The sequence below is a fragment of the Bos mutus genome, chromosome 4, assembly GCF_027580195.1.
Source record: "Bos mutus isolate GX-2022 chromosome 4, NWIPB_WYAK_1.1, whole genome shotgun sequence".
Taxonomy (NCBI): Eukaryota; Metazoa; Chordata; class Mammalia; order Artiodactyla; family Bovidae; genus Bos; species Bos mutus.
Genome location: NC_091620.1, coordinates 44,362,620 through 44,372,259, shown reverse-complemented (window position 1 = coordinate 44,372,259; position 9,640 = coordinate 44,362,620).

Here is a 9,640-nt window from a genome sequence, read left to right as displayed (position 1 = left end):
CGCAGTTCAGAATGCTTCCCTGGGATCTGCTGGGAATACCCCCATCTAAATCCTTGAGCTAGTTTTAAATGCACAGGCTTCCTAGGTCCCCAGTGAAAGACAGTAATAGAAAAGAAACGCTGGTTAATAAGGCTTCAGGAAAACAAAGCTCTTCTCTTGAACACATACGCAGGTCTTTCTTATTAGGGGTAATTACCAAAAAAATGGGAAACTTTACTTTAAAAAAAAAAAAAAATGCATTCCTGGATCCAGCCCTGAAATTCAGAGGTCTGGGCTCAGGAATCTGCCTGTTTAGCCGCCCCTCCCCCAATATGATTTTGATGATCTGCAGGTTTGCAATCCACACCTCCGCAGGAGGATTTTTGGCCTCTGGGAGGAAGGGCCAAGGTGCAAAAGATTCAGGTAGTACAAAATCAAGCCAGCGTTCTCTGGTAGGGAGGTGGAGGGCCTGTGGCACAATGATCTTTGCTGTAGTGTTTTCTTTGGCTACCCTAACCAAATATCGGTCATATTCCAGATCTAGGTGGGCCCTGGGAAGCCAGGGGAGCGGTTGTGATGGTCAACATCTGCACTGAGTTTTACACTGCTGTAAACAGAGCACAGGATATGCTTAGTGCTCACAATAGCCCCACTGGGTTGGCTCAAATATCATCTCCATTTTTTAATAGAAGAGGAAACTTAGGCTCAGAGAGGTTAATTAATTCACCAAAACCACACAGTGAATAACTAGTCACTGTAGGATTTCAAAACCAGGCATCCTGCCTGGCTCCCAGTCGTGCCCCAGATGCCGTGCTAAGTCACTTCAGTCATGTTTGACTCTGCAACCTCATGGACTGTAGCCTGCCATGCTCTTCTGTCCATGGGATTCTCCAGGCAATAATCCTGGAGAAGGTTGTCATTTCCTCCTCCAAGGGATCTTCCTGACCCAGACATTGAGCCGGCATCGCTTACATCTCCTGCATTGGCAGGTGGGGTTCTTACCACTAGCACCATCTGTGCCCGCAAGGAGCTCTGAATTAAGTGGAGAAGACAGAAGGGCCCACTGTGGGCCAGTTAGGGGGTACAGAGGCCCCAGCAATGCAGAGAGATACCCAAGCAGAGGAAGAGCCAGATCAATTGGACTTCATCATTATTGTAGGTATGCCCACTCGTCCGGCATAGGGACCAGCTCAAACTTCAGAACCAACATCAACATGAAACATGCTTGCTGTCTGAGGTCAGAAAAATGTAATGGGTGGCCTGTGACCAGTCCCAGCACTGCCTCTCTTGCAGGTACAGATGCTAGTGGTGTCCTGTATCCAGAGTTCAGCCAGGGGTGAGGCAGGCCCTCACTGCAAGAAATGCAGGCATTCCTGAGATGCTACATGTGCACTTTTAATAAATAAATCATGTATTTCATTCTCAAAGGAGTATATGTTTCAAAGAATCTTATGTTGACTAACTCTTTGTAAATTAGTACCATTTTATCAATGACTTCCCTGGTGGCTCAGATAGTAAAGAATCTGCCTGCAATGAAGGAAACCTGGGTTTGATCCCAGGATCCTCTGGAGAAGGGAATGGTAACCTACTCCAGCATTGTTGCCTCGAGAATTCCATGGACAGAGGAGCCTGGCAGACTACAGTTTCATGGGGTTGCAAAGAGTCAGACACCACTGAGCGACTAACACACAAACACACCAATTTATCAATAATTCCTGGAACTCGTGTGTGTGTGTGGGTGTGTAGAGAGACAGAAGAAGATCGAGTGGGGAGAAGCATCCTCTCTGGTCTTGTCTTTCTGCTCTCAGTTCCTAACTGCTACTTGCTCCCTCCAGGCTGTGTGGGGAGCATCTGGGCCTGAGGCTGGAATCAGCAGGTGTTGCCCTAAGACCATCACTGCAGAACTTCTCCAGGGCAGGCCAACTGGTCAGGACCCTGCAGAGAAGTTTCCAGAGTCCCTTTTCTGCCCAGGGAACTCAGAGTTGGGTCTTTCTCATTTTCTCTGATGATTTTTTTTTTAAATAATTCTATTTGTTTTTGGCCGGGCTGGGTCTGCGTTGCTGCCCAGGCTTTTCTCTAGTTGTGGCGAGTTGGGGCTACTCTCTGGTGCAGTGTGTGGGCTTCTCATTTTGGTGGCTTCTCTTGCTGTGGCTCCTGGGTCCTACGTGTTGTTCAGCTGCTCAGTTGTATCCGACTCTTTGCAACCCCACAGACTGCAGCATGACAGGCTTCCCTGTCCTTCACCATCTCCCAGAGCTTGCTCAAAATCATATCTGTTGAGTCAGTGAGGCCATCCAACCATCTCATCCTCTGTCATTCCCTTCTCCTCCCGCCTTCAATCTTTCCCAGCATCAGGGTCTTTTCCAGTGAGTCAGTTCTTCGCATCAGGTGGCCAAAGTATTGGAGCTTCAACTTCAGCATCAGTCCTTCCAATGAATATTCAGGACTGATTTCCTTTAGGATGGACTGGTTGGATCTCCTTGCAGTCCAAGGGACTCTGAAAAGTCTTCTCCAACACCACTGTTCAAAAAGCATCAATTCTTCAACACTTAGCCTTCTTTATAGTCCAACAGTCATACACACATGACTACTGGAAAAACTATAGCTTTGACTAGACAGACCTTTGTTGATAAAGTAATGTCTCTGCTTTTTAATATGCTGTCTATGTTTGTCACAGTTCTTCTTCCAAGGAGCAAGTGTCTTTTAATGTCATGGCTGAAGTCACCGTCTGCAGTGATTTTGGAGCCCAAGAAAATAAAGTCTGTCACTATTTCCATTGTTTCCCCATCTATTTGCCATGAAGTGATGGGACTGGATGCCATGATCTTCATTTTTTGAATGTTGAGTTTTAAGTCAGCTTTTCACTCTCCTCTTTCACCTTCATCAAGAGGCTCTTCACTTCTGCCATAAGGGTGATATCATCAGCACATCTGAGGTTATTGATATTTCTCCCGGCAATCTTGATTCCAGCTTGTGCTTCATCTAGTCCAGCATTTCTCATGATGTAGTCTGCATATAAGTTAAATAAAGAGGGTGGCAATATATAGCCTTGACATTCTCCTTTCCCAATTTTGAGCCAGTCTATTGTTCCATGCCCGGTTCTAACTGTTGCTTCTTGACCTGCATATGGTTTCTCAGGAGGCAGGTGAGGTGGTCTGGTGTTCCCATCTCTTTAGGAGTTTCCGGGCTCAATAGTTCTGGTGCATGGGTTACTTGCTCTGTAGCATGTGGGATCTTCCTAGATCAGGGATCAAATCTGTGTCCCCTGCATTGGCAGGAAAATCTTTATATGACTGAGCCACCAGGGAAGCCCTCTCTGAATGATTCTCGAGGAATAAAATCTGGATAAAGCAAAGGGACAATGTTTACTTTGATTTGTGAAGTGTTTTTAGTTCCAGATGTTTACGAAGAAAACCTACTTGGATATAAAATTGAGGGAAGCTTAAAAATCATTATCAAGGTGCTTGCACTAATATGGGAATAGGCCCGAGCCCTTGGGAGCCCTGGATGGGCACTTTGGGGACCTGAGCAGAGTGCAGGCTTAGAAGTAGGACAGAAAACTCGGGGGTGGAAGTGGGGCGTCTTCCCTGCTAAAGTCCATTTCTCAACGGAAAATGGCATGATTGTCCAGAACACTATGAAACTCTAGTCCAATTTCTAGACGCTTTGGTATATTGTAGAAAGGACAGAGCATGAGAGGTCAGAAGGGTGTTGTGGGGATGGAAGTCATCTCTGGATGTGCTGAGTGGTGAGGTGGCGCAGGCCTAGGGCAGGAGCTGACGCATGTTGGTGACACTGGGCTGTGACACTGGGAATGCAGGGCAGATCCCACAGTGACCAGTGGACCTGCTGGCATTTTCTGGAATCAAGAAGTCTGCACAAAGTCTAAAAGGGGCAGGAGGGGCCTTGTCAGGCAGAGTGACAGGTGCCAGCCTGGCTTGATTTTCTCTACATGGGAGTCCTAGCCCATCACATGTCTACAAAGTGCTTCAGGGTTCTCAGTGGAAGACTGCTGAGCAAACATAAAATATCTGAGCAACTTCTTCTGCAATTCATAATTGTTTAAAGGCAAAGAAAAGGCAAAGCAAAAACCACAGAGCCCCAGGCAGATGGTCTGTCTGTTTTGGTATTTATTTCTATCAGAGAAGGGATAAGCCCTCCTCAGTCCTTCCCCACAGCCCTGCACCCCGTGGGACCAGATGAGGTTATCAGACTAGGTCTCTCAAGGCACCTGGCCCTCAGCCCCACCGCAGCCAAACTCCACTTCCCACCCAAGGCAACAAGCTTCCTGCACAGTCATAGACTCAGGGCTGTCAGGGGCATGATCAGTGTCAAAGCCTGTGTGAGGCCTGCAGGAACACAGCCTCAGCTGTCCTTATGCAGGCTGTATTTCAGTTTTAACAGCCCCATTTTACAGATTGGAAAACTAAGGCTTATAGAGGTGTCGATGGTACAGCTCCATGATCTCAGTCAAATTCCCCTGAATTGAAAGGGCCTGAGCTTATCATCCCCCTGTTTACCCCTCCCTGCCCTGGACCTTGTATCCTTCAGCTGGGCTCTCACTTCTGTCCCTGTGCTGTCCCCTCGAGGCCATGTCCTCCAATGCCTATGCCCAGGCTCCTGAAGGCCATCCTTGACCCCACACTAGTGTCTTTGTTTTGGGCCTGGGGTCTCAAGGAGGAATCCTCACCTTGGTACACTCCCAGCTCCTCTAGGGAACCATCCCCGGTGCACCCCCTCCCCTCCCGTGCCCCACAGCCTCTGGGGAATCTCTGGAAAGGCCTCCTTACATGCCAGAGCCCTCCCTCATGACAACTGGGCTTCTGAAACTGGGTGGTCTGCATTGTTGGAGGCCTTTAAGCTGAACTCAGTGAGCCTGTGTCAGGGACAGTAAAAGGAACATCATGACATGCAGGGCAGAGGCAAGGGACTCTTCCAGCTGGAAAATTCTGAGATCCTCAGATCACCCAACTTGGCCCATGGTCTGTCACCTAACTCAGGCCCTGGGCTCTCACTGGGGTGTTCCCAGAAGCCTGGGCTGCAGCAGGATGAGGGTAAAGGTTTGCTCAACAAACATACCATGAGTTCCCATGTTCAGCATACAGCACAGCTTTGGCTTGCATATGAGCTCTGGAAAGTTCTGTTGGCTAGATGTTAAGTGAAGTATCTGATGTCATCTAATGGCCCTGTGCCTGATACATGGTGGGTGTCTTACGATCCTTCATTGAATACATGAATGAACAGATGAATGAATCAGAGAATGATTTCCATGACGTGTTTTAAGCCAACAATTGGGGCCACTATATTTCTCTGGGCTGCAATAACAAAGTACCAGAGATTGAGAACTTAACTAATAGTTTATTTCCTTATAGTCCTGGAGGCTGAAAGTCTAAAATCAAGGCATCTGCAGGGTCAGTTTCCCCTGAGGCCTCTCTCCTTGGCGTATCAACAGCCATCTTCTCCCTGTTGCCTAATGTGGTCTTTACACTGTATGGTCTTTCCACTGTGCCTGTCTATGTCCCAATGTCTTCTTCTCATAAGAAGAGATTCAGTTCAGTTCAGTTCAGTCACTCAGTCGTGTCCGACTCTTTGTGACCCCATGAATCGCAGCACGCCAGGCCTCCCTGTCCATCACCAACTCCCGGAGTTCATTCAGACTCACGTCCATCAAGTTGGTGATGCCATCCAGCCATCTCATCCTCTGTCATCCCCTTGTCCTGCCCCCAATCCCTCCCAGCAGATTAGTCCCCTCTAATGACCTCATGTTACCTTGGTGGTGGTTTAGTTGCTAAGTTGTGTCCAACTCTTGGGAGCCCATAGACTGTAGCCTGCAAGGCTCCTCAGTCCATGGGATTCTCCAGTCAAGAATACTGGAGTGGGTTGCCATTGCCTTCTCCAGGGGATCCTCCCGATCTGGGAATTGAACCTGGGTCTTCTGCATTGCAGGCAGATTCTTTACTGACTGAGCTACAAGGGAAGCTCCCATTTTACCTTAATCACCCCTTTACAGGCCCCATCTCCACATACAGTCACACTGAGATAAGAGGAGTTAGGACTTTAACACATCAGTTTTGCAGGGACACAATTCTGCCCATTACAGCCTCTGATTCGTCAGTCACAAGTAGGATGTGGCTGAAGATGCCTGTGATCTGCAGGAAGAGATGCCTCATGGGGCTCCTGTGGGGGAGCTCCTGCTTGCTGTCCCTCATGTGGTCTTTTCCCTTGTGCCCTGAAGCTCTCCTCCACGTGCTCATGTCCATGTCACTAGTGGCTCTGGCAGTGCCTGGGATTCTGTGCAACCTGCAGAGATCCCATTTCCTTTTCATCTTCAGTCTTGGCAGTCTCATTCCTCTGTGGTAACTCCCCTCTGAAGTACCAGGCCTGGGACTGCAGACCAGCTTCCAAATGTTAGCTTAAATCTGCGTGCCTGATGCCGAATGAGAACAAACAAACTGCAACACTGGAATTTGGAGCAGAGAAAGGTTTATTGCAGGACCATACGAGAAGACGGGTGGCTCATGCTCTAAAAAACCCCAAACTTCCCAAGACTTTTGGCTAAGCATTTTTAAAAGCCAGGTGAGAGAGTGTTGTTGAAAGATACAGGATGAGCTAGTGCACAATTCTCTGATTGGTGATGGTGAGGTACAGGGTGGTGTCACAGGGTTTAACATTATCCACTCTTAGGCTCCAAGAGGCTTGGGGCTATGAGCTCATGGTCATCAAGTAATTAACATCATCCATTTGGTGGTGGTGGATGCGGGGAGGGTTCACATCAGTAAAACAACTCAGGACACGTGCATCAGATACTATTATCTAGGTACTTCAACTGAGGATATGGGGAAGGGCCTGTCCCAGGAAGGCAACACAGGGTCTGCTCAGTTACACCAACAAGCTTTGCCTGGCCTTTCCTGGCCGCAAACAGGGCAGGAGCTCACGACCTGACCTGAGAACGTGATGTGTCTCAGGCCCTGCAGGTGGGTCTGACATGGGATATGGGAATATGTCTGTGGGTCCATAGGGATAGGGTCTCCGTGTCTACCACCCGCCCCCTGCCCTACAGTAGGTTTATTCTTCTGTTCTTTGGTGGGGAAATATTGCTGTCCATGTGGCCTATTGGACCCTGGGCAGGTTGCTGAGCACTGTGCTCCTGGCCAGGAGGTCCAAACGCAGTCTGGCTCATGGTTGGTCAGTCATGGTCGGGGAGCTGACCTCAGCAGGCCTGGAACGGGGCTGGGCACAATATCAGTTCTCAGCTGTCCTGGGCTCTGTTGGGGTGGTCAGCAGAGCCTGCTGGGACCTGAGAGCACAGGTGGGCAACCCAGAGACGGACCACGAGCTCCCTTCCTACAGGTTCTGTTGAGGGAAGCCCTGGGTCTTTTGGAGGCACCTGAAGATGGCACTTAGCATATGCAGGAGTCATGACTTACCTTCACATGAATGTTGTGAACTGTGCACTGCTCATCCCATGGTATTTTTTTAAAATTTACTTATTGATTTTATATTTGGTTGTGCTGGGTTTTCATTGCTGTCCCCAGGCCTTCTCTAGTTGCAGTAAGTGGAGGCTACTCTCTGGTTGCTGTGCGCGGGCTTCTCACTGCAGTGGCTTCTCTCATTGCAGAGCACAGGCTCTAGGGCATGTGGGCTTCAGTGGCTGTGGCACACGGGCTTAGTTGCCCCGTGGCAGGTGGGATCTTCCTGGACCAGGACTGTCCCCTGAATTGCAAGGCAAATTCTTAACTACTGGACTGCCAGGGAACCCCATTCCACAGTATTTTTGAGTTAGGTGCCGAACATGAAAAAAAAAAAAAATTGAAAAATCATAGACTGGATTATTACTGATTTCAGCAATCTAGTAGGCCTTGCCAGTTAGATACATATACAGGATAAAGGAAGAGGATGTGAATACATTTGTTTAAAATTAAATTGCTATCATTGTTATAAAACACTACTTATAACTTCATTTTGTAATGAAGTTTGTCTAATTTTGTAATATATAATGAGTAAAATGGATTATTGTATTTTTCTTTTTATGTCCACAGGAGAAAAGTTAGATATTGTTATATTGTAAATTTTAATTAAATATCCATGTTATCTTAAGTAATCGTGATATGTATGTTTTAGGAATTGACTGAATTATGTCTTTTTTCACAATGTGTGTTCCGAACAAAAATTATTATTAATGCTTAAATGTATAGATGTATCTATTCATCCATTTATTTCTGAGTCATAGATTCAGAAGTAATATTATTACACAAATGCTTTATCCAGGAAATTTCATTTCTCTTTAAATGAATCTAGAATTTCACTAAAAAAAACATTAAAAACTTTTAAGAAGTGGAGAAATAAGAGGATGAAAGGGAAACTGAGGGAACTAGCTTAACACTTCTATAAATTCCAGTTTGGGCAAGTTCCCTACTCCAGGCAAGCATGTTTCTTTGTAGCCAGAAGTTCATAGGAAATTTGGGGGCGCTTGGGTTACTCTTGGGCTTCCCAGGGGGCGCTAGTGGTATAGAACCTGCCTGCCAATGCAGGAGACATGAGTCTCGGATTCAATCCCTGTATCCCTGTAGCAGAAAGATCCTCTGGAGAAGGAAGTGGCGACGCACTCCAGTATTCTTGCCTGGAAAATCCCATGACAGAGGAGACTGGTGAACTACAGTCTGTACAACTGCAAGAGCTGGATACGATGACTTAGCATGCATGGGTTATTCTAGGACACAGAGGAGCCATCGATCGTGACAGCTTTCCACTAGGATATTTGCAGTCAGGGAAGCACAGCTCTGCTGCCATCTGTAAAGAAGCCATTTTCTTCCTATAGCTTCAATGGCATTTAAAAAAAAACCAGACATTTTATTTGGGAATTGCTTTAGATTTATAGAAAAGTTGCAAGGACTGCACAGAGTTCCATTTTTCCAGCCCAGTTTTTCCAGCCGTTAACATCTTATGTCAGCATGCCACATGGTCACAGCTAAAGAACTGGTACTGGGGGGCATTATTCTTAACTCGATCAGCAGCTTCTCCAGAGGCCACACCTCTGAATGTTCTGTACTATCCTTTCTCTGTGCCAGGATCCTATCCAGAACACCCTGTGACATTTAATCATCATGTTCCCTCAGGCTTCCTTGCTGTGACAGTTTCTCAGACTTCCTGTTCTTGTTGACCTAGAGAGTTTTGAGGAGGTCGGGTGTTTTGTCCGTCGGTCGAGATGTGTCTGATGCTCACTCACAGTTAGGCAGGGATTCCTGGTTATTGGGAGAAAGGCCTTGGGGTGCCATTCTCATCCCATCAGGTCAAGGGCACACACTCTCAACATGACTCATCAGTGGTGACCTTGATCACCTGGCTGAGGTCACATCTGTCAAGTTTCTCCACTGTAGAGTTGCTCCTTCACACTTGATTCTTTGGAAGGAAGTGCTAAGCATGACCCACACTCTAGGGGTGGTGTCCATTGCATGTGTTGAAGCTATCTACAAAAATTATTTGGGATTCTTCTGTAAGGGAGTTTTGCCTCTTCTCCCCATTTATTCATTCAATCAGTAATGGACTCATGGGCATTTAATTTTATATTTTAAATTACAACGCAAAGCTATAGTGTTTATTTATTTTTTTGCTCAAATTGCTCAGGTTTGATCACTGGGAACCCTTTCGAGTTGGCCCCTCT